Genomic DNA, 12,881 nt, shown 5'->3' on the forward strand with positions numbered 1-12,881 from the left:
TTCAGTGTCTGAGCCCTCAAAGCTGCTATTTGCTTGTTTTGCCCTTTCTTGTGTACCTTATCCATCTTCCTTAAGTCACCTGCAGATGAGAAAGTGACTAAGCTCAGGAAGGTCCACCTCCAAGGACATGCTCCGACCTGTCACTTTGCCCTCCGTGTCTTGATTCTCAGAAGCACAGGTCCTTTCATACCCAGCTCAGAGCTGAGTATTCTTGTCTAGCAGCTGCCTTATTATGTCCATGAGGAAATCTGACCTTATGATACTCAAATAAAACGATAGCAAGTTGAATCATGCTAAGAAAAGAAGAAGAGAGCCCTGGAGGTAAGAAGAGGATATATCAAAAAGACAGAAAATTCAGTATCAACAGAAAACATGCACTCATAGCAAAGAGTCAAAGGAGATGGTGTACTGGGTTATTTTTTTTTAAAGAAATCAAATCATCTTTAAACACAAATAATAACATGGAATAGTTGTTATTGTTTGAAGACAGCCATTTAAATGAATCAACCAATAAATGATTAGAAATGACATTTTAAAATAGTTTAAGAAATTTTGCTTGTTGGCATAAGTCACCTAGAAAGATAAATGCCATTTGGCCTATTCAAAAAGTTAGAATTAAGTTGCACATACACATACAGTGATAGATACTTGTTTAAACAGCTTCAAAGGGATTGAATCATCTTTTTGTCCACAACTTAAAGGAGACCCTGCCTGCTCTGGTAATAGATTGATCTATCTGCTGGTATATCTTTCATTCATGACTGTATCCATCAAAACAGCTGTTTTCAATGGCTGTTGTTCCAACACCCAGCTTCAGTGACCATCTTTTACAATTTACATTCAACCTGTATTAAAACACCACACTGCCATTGCTCAGTGTTGACGAAGAGATTGCAGCTCTGTCTTTCCTCCAGAGACCAAAATCTTCTTCTGAACCAAGGAAGTTGTCAGACAACCATGGGGCTGCATTGTGTCATCTCTCCCTCCTCTGGGACTGCTTCTGGGACCTTCCCTTGAGTGTGCAGCCATAGCCCACATGAGGTATAGTGCAAGGGGTGGATGTATTCTTGTGGCAGACTCTACCATTAAGTACAATGGGGCATATGGCTTATTATGTCAACTCTCTCTCTTCTTTTCACTTGCCTCCATGAAGAATTTTAGTCTCTGGAATCTATAGCAGAATATTTATGGTTCTTTTCAGCAACTAGTCCACTTCTATTGGCATGAGGCAACAATGCAATTTGTGCAGTTGGTTCTTTTCTATCATCATTGCCTGCTAGACAACTTGGAAGAATATATGGGCTGCTTTTTGTCAAGTATGGTAGAACTGGCAGCACATAAGTAGCACAAACACCTTGTTTCTGGCAGTCTCTTTCCTTGTCCTTATACACTTTCTACCCAGCCTTCTAATGTTCCAAACCCTGCATTGCACAGCACGATCTACCCATCATTGTATCCACTGGCTTCATGCTCTGTCTTTTGCCCTAGTCTCTTAACATTTTTAGGTGGATTTAATTCTTCTTCTCCAAGATGACATTGCTCATGATCCTGCCTCACATTTTCTGAGGCTGACACAGTCACCATCTGCATTCTTGACTGGTTATGTGAGGAAATGGCATTGCCTTTCATCACACATATTTGAAAAGTCAATTCTTGAGACTTCCTGTTTGACAAATAATGCAGACATTGGGGCCTATTTCAAGCCAGAAATCATCCAAAGTGATCATAAGAAGCTTATACAGGTGTGCAAGTATTGGTTATATAATGAAGTGTGGGTGCAAACTGAAGGCAGCTTAATGTAGGAGTCTGTAGATGGCTGCTCTGAACCTCTGATACTACAGCTTTAACAGTCTGGGACAGATTGCGTGGGACAGGTGTCTGTAGCGGAAGTGCTCTTCTTTCTTCTTGTGTGTGGAGCAAATACCACCCTCTGGACCCAGCATCATCTCACTTGTCCATTATGTTGGCCTGATAGTTACAGCTTCCTTATCTCCCAGATAAAAGAATCTCTATAGGCCTCCAGACAAGAATGAAGGTCACAGAGACGAACAGAGAGATACTTTGCAAAGCCTTTGTAATGTCTTTCTTTTCCTGGCTTGAGATCTGAAATGTGAGACCCATGTAATGACCCAAGAACAATTGCTCTTGAGGGATGGGAAGGCAAGGACTCACGCTAATATGAGGTATGTAGTGACCTAATTTCAAAAAAGCAATGGTGACGTCACAGATTTGGAAAGATGAGAAATTGGTCTAATCTACAGAGTGGAACCACTAAGGAAAGACATATCAGTTTTCATTTAGGTCTAGAATTTAGTAGAGATATATGGTCATGCTGCTGACACAGGTAGAAATAGCAATAAACTTTGACTCTCTGGTAAAATGTACAGGTTTTCTTTTTCACAGTGACCTGCAGGACAATTTTGGAAAAGCGAACATAGACCTTCTCCAGGAGCAGAGGACCAGGAACTCCCACTTGCCATGGCATATCTCTTTCTACTACTGAACAACAGATTTTCACAACTGTAGGGGCTTTAAACATCACACTTCTTAACTTTCTGTTTTCTAGGGTCAGGAGACTGAGCATATAGCTGGGCAGACCTTCTGTGTAGTATCACAAAAAGTGCCCATTACGTTTGATCAATATCTGTTCTGATCTGAAAGCCAGACCGGAAAAAGTTCTGTTCCCAAGCACATTCATGTTGTCTGAAGGATCCTTTCCTGTGGCTGAGACCCTGGCTTCTCACTGACTAACTGTTCAAAGCTGCCATTGGTAACTGAGGGCCCATGTTGGGTTTCCCAGCATGCCCATTTACTCCATCAAAACCAACAAAGAGATCAGCTGTAAATCGGCTAGCCAAATGCAATCTCACATATTGTAGCATAACCACGGGGGGGGGGGGGGGGGGTTGTGGGGGAGGATCACATTACAGGACTTGACCACATTCTCTTGTTTTGTTGTGAGTCAAACCCCGGGTCCTTTACACACTCAGGGTACATGGACAGAGGACTAAGAGGGTCATCTTGGAGTCTGTCTACCATGGCTTCCATGGATGTGGAAGATAAGGAGATCCAACCAAAGATACCTCTGAGGAGCAAGCACAGTGGTGAGGGCGAAGCACTCCCACTCATGGCCTGGGCAGCACGTCTGATGAGAGATGCAGAAGACAAGGAACTAGAAAGTGTGCCGGGGAAGGTATGTCTGCCAACTGCACACTGCAATCACATTGCCAATGCTGCTTTTTGCTAAACAAACTCATTAGTACAATTCCATTGTGTTTTTTTTCTTTATTGCCCATGTCAGAAGGGCTGAGGATGGCAGGGGGCAAACAAGCTAATCTGACAGTAATCCTCAAAATGTTTTTTTTTCTGTGGTATTCTTGGGAGATTTTGTTGGCATAGAGAACAGAACACTGAATGGACAAAGCCATCATCCTAAGAGTGTTTCAGCTGACTGATTTCTCCCACTTTTCTACCCAGAAAAATAGATTTAATGACATCCTATAAAGAGGAGAGCTCTGATAACTTGTAGTGCAATCATCAGAAGCTTACATAAAATACCAACTTCATGGTAGCTGTTTTTTTTTTTTTAAATCCAATACCCAGGGTTTTTGTTTTGTTTTGTTTTGCTTTAACAAAAAGATATGTGATAATTAAGTATCACAGGCTGAGCACTCAGCTGTCCCCAACATTGCCTTCCTAACCTCTCCCCCTAGCATCTTGCCTAAAATTGCTGCTGGAACTTCCAAAGGTGTTACAGTATGGAGACTATACAGAGGGCCCGCTGTTTTTGCAAGTCCATGACACAGCTGATTACTTGGTGCATGGAATCCAGGAACACTGATTGGGCATAAAATTGGGCAATAGCCTCTTTTTTTCTGAACTCTCTAAGCTCATCTCCCTTCAAAAAAATAAACAGAGAATGCCCTACTTATCAGAGTCCTGGTCAGCATGGCTGAAAATATGGTCTCTGGTAAACAAAGCCAGTGTTTGAGCAACTATTTCTACAAAGCCAGATCTAATGGTGAGACCTCTTGCTTTATCATATGTCAACAGAGAACATACTAAGTTCTTGTATTGAGAGAAAAAAACCTTTCAGGCAAACAGATCTCTTCCAAAAAAGCAGATTCCCTTGCTACAGCTTAAGGCGTATAGAAGATACGGGGAAATGCACAGTGGCAGACTAGGAATAGAAGGAAGATGCAAGCCGGGCGTGGTGGCACATGCCTTTAGTCCCAGCCCTCGGGAGGCAGAGGCAGGTGGATCACTGTGAGTTCGAGGCCAGCCTAGTCTACAAAGTGAGTTCAGGACAGCCAAGGCTACACAGAGAGACCCTGTCTCAAAAAACCAAAAAAAAAAAAAAAAAAAAAAGAAAGAAAGAAAAAAGAAAAGAAAAAAAAAAGAAGGAAGATGCAAAATGCTTCAGTTCAGCTTTTGAAAACAGTCTTTGGCTATGCTTGTCTCTTTGTGTTCTGAACGCAGGCATATTTGGAGAAACATGACCATGCATGATATAGATGAAAGCATGACTGGGCCCCAAGATGGCTCAGCAGGTAAAGAAAGGCACTTGCTGCCAAGTCAGACAACCTGAGTTCAATTCCTGGGACTTAACAGGGAAGAAGGAGTAAGTCAATTCCTGCAAGTCATCATCTGATGCATCTCCTTCATGTGCATGGCACCCACACTTACACACACACACACACACACACACACACACACACACACACACACACACATCAGTAAATACAAAACAGAAAGGAGGAGAAAGAAAAGTGGAAAGCATGACTTTGTTAAAATGCTGGCTTTTCCATCTATTCATTCTGTACTCTTCACACGCAACTCTAAGACCCCCCTCATTGCTCAAGAGAGACTATGTAAAGGTGCTTAGTCTCACAGGCTTTGTAGCAGTAGGAGCATATAGGGACCAGCACACACAAAGAGTACTGCAAAGCAGACATCAGCCGTGGCCAGTCATGTTCAGCTTAACACTGTTCATGTCTGGAAATGAAGGCCTGTGATGGAAAGGGACTTAGCTCAGCTTTCTCTACCAGGGAGGATCAGTGCCTGGTACTGTCCTTTATCTACACCTTTCAGGCAGAGAAGAGAGAGAGAACGAAACAGCAGGGACTCTCAGCAGCGCCTGGCCGCTGAGGATCTCACAGTTGTGATGGGGTGTGAAGAGCGAGAAAGGGCGAGCATTTACGGGATGTCTGAGACATGAGGGCTTTGCTGAGACCTGAACAAGAGCCCCCAGATCCAGGCATCGACAGCTCATGTTTAATTTTCAAACACTTGCCCTTACTGAGGCCATCAATCAAGCTCTCAAGACGCCAGCCATGTGCTCCAAGGAAGCAAAATGGCACAGTGCTAGGAGAGATGGAAGTCAGCAGCCACTGCGTAGATCACGGGTCCGCGTCTGCATATCGGTGAGGCTTCCATCTCTCTGTGCATCAAGAAGGTTCATGGACATGTTTGTTTACTCTGTATGCCGATATACAGTTTGCATAATATTGAATCTGGAAAGGACATTGCATTCTCTGACAGGAGTTTTCCCAGCTGGAAAAGAAAAGAAATAAAGAAGCCAGCTTTACATTTTGGAATAAAAATAAAGACGCCAACACCATTCGCCAGGCTTCTGTGGGGTTGTGAAGGCCATGTTTGCGGTCAGGGCATGCTCCCAGATTCAAAGTATTGTTGGATGACTTTCTCGTAAACACAGTTGGCAGCTTCAGGGATGGCTATTTTGGTAAAAAGGATATGCTGGAATGAAATGTGGGACTCCAGCCAAGACACATTTCTTTCTATAAAACAGCAAACATGCACATGTCAAGATGCAAGGAGCCAAGCCTCTCCAGGAGCCAGCCGTGGCATCCTTCTCCCAGGTATCTTAGGAGGATGAAGAGACAAAAACAAAAAGAGCTGTGCTTTGACCCAAGATGCCGACGAGGGACCTGAGGAAATGTCTCAGACCCTGTGTCCCCAGCCAGGCTTTCGCAGAACACCTAGCTCAAACACAAAGTGTAAGAAGGCCCCAGCCCAAACATGTCACAGCAAACACACAAAAGCAAAAAGCTGGCTGAGTGGAAGGAAGCCCAGCAGGGACATTCTTTCCAAGCATCTCTGCATGTGGTACCATCCCCTGGACCTTCCCTGCCCAGAGGGTGGTCCTCTGAATAGTGGCAACCGCATCACCTAGGAGTTGGTCAGAAGTGCAGGATCTCAAGTCCCACCCAGGTCTGCTCACACAGAATGCTCACATTTAGCAGCTGCCCGGATGACTGCCCTACACACTGGAGTTTAGGAGGCACTGCTCCCAGGGGCTCCCTTCTTAGAACACTATAGAGATTGGATGCAGCAATGGACGTGCTTCCAGATGCTGAGGTGAAGGGAAATCAACGGGCAGAGATGTTGGGTTTAATAAAGCCTTAGCTTTATGTGGTTTCTTCCATTTACAGCCCTGAGTTTGGGAGGAAGGCAGTTAGGACTCCTGACAGCAAAGTCTGGTGACTCCAGTTATGTCAGTACCTAAGCCTGTATCCCAAGGGAGCATCTGTGCATGATCTTGTCCAACCTAAAAGCATCTCAGGAGAGAAAAACTATACAATATAAATGTATATCCAAAATAATGTAAGTTCAAAGTTACTTCAAAGTTCAAGTAACATTGAGAACTTAGCCCTGCGGCTCTGCCTTCTGTGTTTCAACCTTTAACCACAGTTTGACTTGATCTGTTTTAAAGCCAAAAGACCTAAGTCTGAAACAGTTAGAGTGAAATTTAAAATGATGGTTGGATGTGTTCCTCGGGTGCGGCATCAGCTGTCCCAGCCACGTACAAGCACTGGCCCAGTGTCAGACTCCACCCCACACCATCATCACTTGATTCCCTCACTATCATTGCTCTCATCTGTTCACTATAATCCGGAGAATTTATGAGCTCATTGTTGGGCAGATCACCAAGCTCTAAAGATGACTAAATGATAAACTTCCATCAAAAGCAAAGAATGCCTGCACGGTTCACAAACCCGAAGGCTTCCTTAGAGCTTGATCTAATGAAAACACAACCATGGCTAGCACAGCTGGCTACCATTCCCTCTGGGATTTTTTTTTTCTTAGTTCTTTTCTTTCCTTTTCTTTTCAGAATTCAGGGGTCAAACCTAGACTCTCATGCATGCTAGGCAAATATTGTACCACAGAACTATACCCGTCCTCTCTCTTCTTTTTGGCCTCCAGGCCCAGGGCAAACCATCTTACTCCACACACACTACAGGGAATCTCCTTTCTTAGCCAGTGGTTAGGTACTTACACCAGGAGAGGTCAATGGCCCTAGAAATAAAGTATATTTTAAAAACTGCTTTAAAGCATTTGCATGGAATCTTATACATAGGTTATGGAATTGTAGTATCGACCAATCCCAGGCATTTGTCACGCACCACACCTAGACACTAATGCCCAGAAAGAATTACTAGACCATAAGATTTCTCTCTCTTTTTAATTTTTGGAGAAACCTCCAAATTGAGTTCCATAACGGTCGCACCAATTTACATCCTTGCATGGCGGCATGCCTCAATTCTACCACTGTTTACCAATATTGATTTTCTTTGTATTTGTCTATTTTGTTTTTCAATAGCAACCATCTTAACAGGAATGCAGTAATATGAACCACATTTCTCTGTTGATGACAACAACCCCTTTTCACATGCTGCTGTCTACTTGTCTATGTTCAGAAGTATGTCTACTCAAGTCCTTCGCTGGCTACTTTTTAAAACACAGAACATACTTTTTCTTTATTCCTGAAAATGTTATATGCAATGTATGAAATTGAACAGAACCATATCCACCCCTCCATTTCCCTCTTCCAACTCCTTCTATCACCCCTACAACATGCTCCCTCCTAATTATACATATGTTGTTGTTGCTGCTGCTGCTGCTGCTGCTGCTGTTGCTGCTGCTGTTTATAGTACACTAAGTTCAGTTAGTGCTGCCCATTGGTGCAATAGTGTGGGGTCAGTCACTGGGGCATAGAAATCTATCAGCAGAGGCACTCTAACAAAAGGAATGATTCTCACTTCCCCAATAGTTAGCCCCTTAAGAGACTGAGTGCTCAGCCCTAAGTAGGACATCTCTGTCAACACCTACCCGCCCCACTGCCAAGACTCAGGGAATGTCTTGGACTAGAAGGTGGAAAGACTTTAAGAGCCAATGAGTAGGACAGAGTGCAGCAAGCCACTGTCTTCTGGACACTGCATGGCTAAGGAACTCAAGAACTCACAGCAGCTGTGGTCGCTTGCTCAAGACCAGCACAAAATCAGACCAGCCCAAACTTTGCATAGATGGGGAAGATGCCATCCAAGTCCCTACCATTATTGACAAGTTATTTGCAGTTAGCAGCTTTGTTGCATTTTAAATCAGGTTCTAAGTTGAATATGAATATTAATCCATTACCAAATGTGTGACTTGTAAATATTTCCTCCTGTCTTTAATGGGTTTTTTTTTCAGTTTGTTGACACACGCATACACACACATACACACACTCACCATAAAAACCTTTAAATTTGTAGCAATCCCACTTCCTGTGTCTGTTTGTTTCATTGCCTGCACTTTCAATTTGAAGCCCAAACTTCACAGCCAACACGGCTGCCAGGAGCTTTTCTCCAGAGTTTTCTTCCAGCAGTTTTAATGTTGTCTGTCTTGCAAGTTTTAGATTCATTTTTAATTGATTCGCGTTTATGTGTGCGCTGCAACGTGAGGCCCCAATTTCCCTTTTTATCAGGTAGATTTTCATTTTCCCCAATTCTGTCTGCTGAAGATATTACTTCTTCCCTATTTTGTATTCTTAGAACCTTATCCATGGATACATTGGCCTTATATACAGCTTTCTAGATTCCCCTGTTCCATTCTGTTCTGTTGGACTATGTCCACTTTTATGCCAATGCCATATTGTTTTGGTGAATATGCAAAGTAATCAAAGCAAATGTGACATTACCAGCTTGCTCCTTGGTATTTATCCAAGGTATTTAAATCAGATGTAACTACACATACACGTTCACTAAAGTGTACTTGTAATATAGAAACAACCCAAGTATCTATCAATGGATGAGAAAAGCAAGAAAATGTGAAGTACATGCACAATAGAGTGTTAGCCAGCATTAAAAAAGAAGAAGTAGCATTTGCAAATACATGTATGAAATTAGAAAAAAAAAATCACACTAAGTACAATAACCCAGTACAAAAAGGCAAATACTGAATTACCTGGCATATGACAGATATATGTTTATATTTTACATCATTTAACATTAAGATATATAAATTATAGGGAACAGAGGCCCTTAAAGTCACTTTGTGCTTTAAAACCATGGTATGGTTATGGATGTCCAGCAAGGCCCAAGATGGCTAATGCTGGGCATCCCAGGGTAGGGATGGTGTGGCTGAGGCAGCATAAAAATGAATGGTCTGGGGAACCCAAAATAAACAGTGATATAGCCTGTTACATGGCTATCCCTATCAGAGCGTTAATTTTGTACGATATGTATAAAGATGGCCATGAAATTGGAAGCAAGTGCCCTTGCCTTTGCCAGCCAGCCTGCCTGTGTGTGTCTGCCTAGAAGGTTGTGTGTAGCCTGCGTGTGGCAGCATGCACCTGGGTGCCTGGGTGCCTGTTACCATCCGCTTGACTGATGGCCTATGTGCCAGGGAGTAAAGTATGTCACCTCTATTCATGATACCTCTAATCAATCCCATGGTTCTAATCCGTTCCTGGCTTCGAAGCTTGGACTTCACATATGTGGTACCTAAAATAGTCATATTCATTGACACATAAAGGACAATGGTGGCTACCGGGATCTTGAAGAAAAAGAAATAGAGAGGTGATAACCAAAGGGGCCCAGGTTCATTAATGTGAACACATCCTAGAGATCACCAGAGAGTAAAGTACTATAGCCAGTGGTACTGTGCTGAGTGCTTAATTTACTAAGGGTGGATATTATGGTAGGTATTCTTTTTTTTTTCATTAGCACATGAAGTATGAAGATTAGTCATAGCATATAAATTGTTTTGTTGATCTTCGCTCCCCCACCCTGACCCCTTGTAGCCCCCTTTTTACTTGTATATCATGTGTTTATTTCCATCCTGCCTCAAAACCTCTTTTTCCTTCTCATGCTACCTATCTCCCCCCCCCCCTTTCTCTCTCTCATTTAAAACCTAGGCTCTTCATGTGGGAAAGAACATGCAGTACCTGTCTTTCAGTGTATAGGTTACCTAATTTCATAATAAATTCCAGATCTACCCATTTACCTCGAAATTTTATAATTTCACTTTTCTTTGTGGCTGAAAAAAAAATCCACAGTGTATATGTACCACACTTCATTATCCATTCATCTGTTGATGAGCATATGGACTCATTTCATTTCATTGCTATTGTAGCTAGAGCAATAAACATAGATAGATGTGTGTTAGGGGCTTTTAACGAAGAATAGTGCTGATGATAATAATATCACAGGAGACAGTACTGATAATGAATATATATACACATACATATATATGCATATATATGCCTATATCCTTGTACTATATACATCAAATGGGTAAAGGGTTTTTTGCATGTCAACTACACTGCAACTTTTAAAGAAAAGAAAAAAAAATTTGCCCCAGTTAAATGTCCATGATTTGCTTCAACTTTTAAAAGGCTACAGCTCTTTCAAGCTTTTTTTTCTCCAGGCAAATTTTCCTGCAGAGGAGTTCACTGTAGGAAGCAATGTGGCCTTGAGTACTGTCATTCCTGTGCAAAGAGCTAGAAGCAAAATGCTGTCTGCCAAGGATCCTGTCCCTACCTGGGTACACCTGACTTACCAGCAAGAGGAGAGGCGAGCTTTCCACCTAGCCAAGAGTTCCTGCAAGGTGACAGAACTGTGACAAGAGTGTGTTAATCTTGCTCCCACCTTAGGTGACTGTTAAAACGTAAGGCTTCGCACCTACCCACCTCCCTGAAACAGAATATTTACACTTTTAGTAGTTGTCAGGGGAAGTAACCTTGAGCTTGGTGCTGCTTAGACCCTTCAGTTCTTGGTTGAGAGGAATTGTATTCGGGAGGATTTCTCAAGGGAGCATTGTATTAGTTACGATACTGCTGGCTGCTCTAGCCAATAAGTCCTATATTTATAGTAGTCTGACAAACAGAAGTTGGCTTTTTCCTGTCTATCACAGCCCAGTGAAGGATCTCTGGCTGGGTATACTTTCACCAGATCCCCAAGAGCCTCCACAATTGCCCTCCTGGGGCTCAGCTTTCTTCCTAGTCTTCATGGCCTTCCCCTCACCCCCACCCCCGGGCTCCAATAACATATGGGGGAAAGGACCACTGAAGGAACATAGTAACTCCCAACCTCATGTGCCAGATTTAGGGCTGGGTCTACAGCTGGCTGCAGGAGAAAAAACTGCTTGAAAAGGAACAGGGTGTAAAGGAACAGGCCCAGAGGACCTGGCCCCTTCACTAGAAACACATTCTTCTAAATCTTTTCACTTGTCCAGATTACACCAGTTCATTTGGGCATCTGAAGAGCATTGGCTCCAACGCAGTCATGGGATAGCTATGGAATACAGAGGAGGTGCACCTTCAGTCTAAATGGTGTGAGAGGGAAAACCCTTAATGGGAGGAAGAGTCGGAGCAGGGTTTTTACATGGAAACCTCTGGAGTGCCATTCCTAGGAGTCCAGAAGGATAATTCCTGCTAGGGTTCTCCAAGCTGTGGTGCTCCTCCGTGGCTTCTGCCTTGTCTCCCATTACTCTGTGATTCATATAACCTACTCTCCTTTCTCTGCCTCCATTCACCTCTGCTGCCTAGAAACTAAGACTTAGAGCAACCCAACCCATCTCTAAGGAACCCTGGAGCACCCAAGGGATGCACATTTCAAACAGCTCATATGCCTTGCTTTTCCTATCTCTTCTTCAGCCTTAACCTTTTTGAGTCGCCATGATCTTGCTGTCTCTGAAAACTACACCCATTCTATCTGAGGAATAAAACGGAGCACAAACAAATAACAACGGAACATGATCAGCCATAATCAACCAAATACAGAGGTTAAAAAATGAGACAGCAGGTTCAAGATGACTCAGTTTCCCCACACTTTGTGCTATGGCCTTGGCTATGTGGATGTGACTGCTCTGGGTAGTGGGGCTAATACACCAGACTCTTCCTATGCACAGAGTACACAAATGGGAGGGAGCCTTTAAGAAAACACAGCAAGCTGGGTAGTGGTGGTGGTGCATGCCTTTAATCCTAGCACTCGAGAGGCAGAAGCAGACATGTCTCTGAGTTTGAGGCCACCCTCATCTATAGAGCAAGTTCCAGGACAGCCAAGGTTGCACAGAGAAACCCTGTCTCAACAGAACAAAACAACAACAACAACAACAAAAAGACAGCACAGGCTCTCAGAATATCCATGAGCCCCATGAACAGCCTTCTCCAACTTCTCAAAGTAGGTGTTAGAAATCATCCAATCTGTCTGCTTGATGGCCCTGGTGTCAATGCCTTGCATCCAACTTCATTTATTCCTCTGTGTGTCCTAGCCATGGCTTTGCTACCTAGAAAGAACTGCTCTTGCAGGTCCACCACCAGGTTCTTTGAGTTCCATGAGCAGCTTAGGAAATCCACTGGGACAAAGCAAATTTTGGGATGGCATCGCTCACCATCCATATCTGCTAAACTCATGTCAAAGTCCTTGGGCTGCTAGTGCAATAGGATGTTTTAAAATGTCCCACTAATAATTTCTAACATTGATTACATGCCAAAATGACAACGTTATTCATGTGTTAGATTAAGCAAAATGCATCAATATGATCTCTGCTTATTATTAAATGGTTTTAATGTGACTATTAGACAATTTAAAAGCCAACCC

At 43.0% G+C, this 12,881-nt stretch overlaps 1 long non-coding RNA gene across 2 annotated transcripts in view; it reads right to left on the reverse strand.

Annotated features, from left to right (window-relative positions):
- The window catches only part of LOC311602977, a 115,173-nt gene that overhangs the window by 31,513 nt on the left and 70,779 nt on the right, over positions 1-12,881 (reverse strand). The window contains exon 7 of one of the 2 annotated variants that reach the window (XR_014780907.1): positions 5,307-5,553. The exons of the other annotated variant lie outside the window; for it this stretch is intronic. This is a non-coding gene — a long non-coding RNA (uncharacterized lncRNA). Of the gene's footprint in view, positions 1-5,306; positions 5,554-12,881 lie in introns of those variants that run through there. 2 annotated transcript variants of the gene reach the window in all.

Source organism: Acomys minous (assembly GCF_964271855.1).
Source record: "Acomys minous genome assembly, chromosome: 8".
Taxonomy (NCBI): Eukaryota; Metazoa; Chordata; class Mammalia; order Rodentia; family Muridae; genus Acomys; species Acomys minous.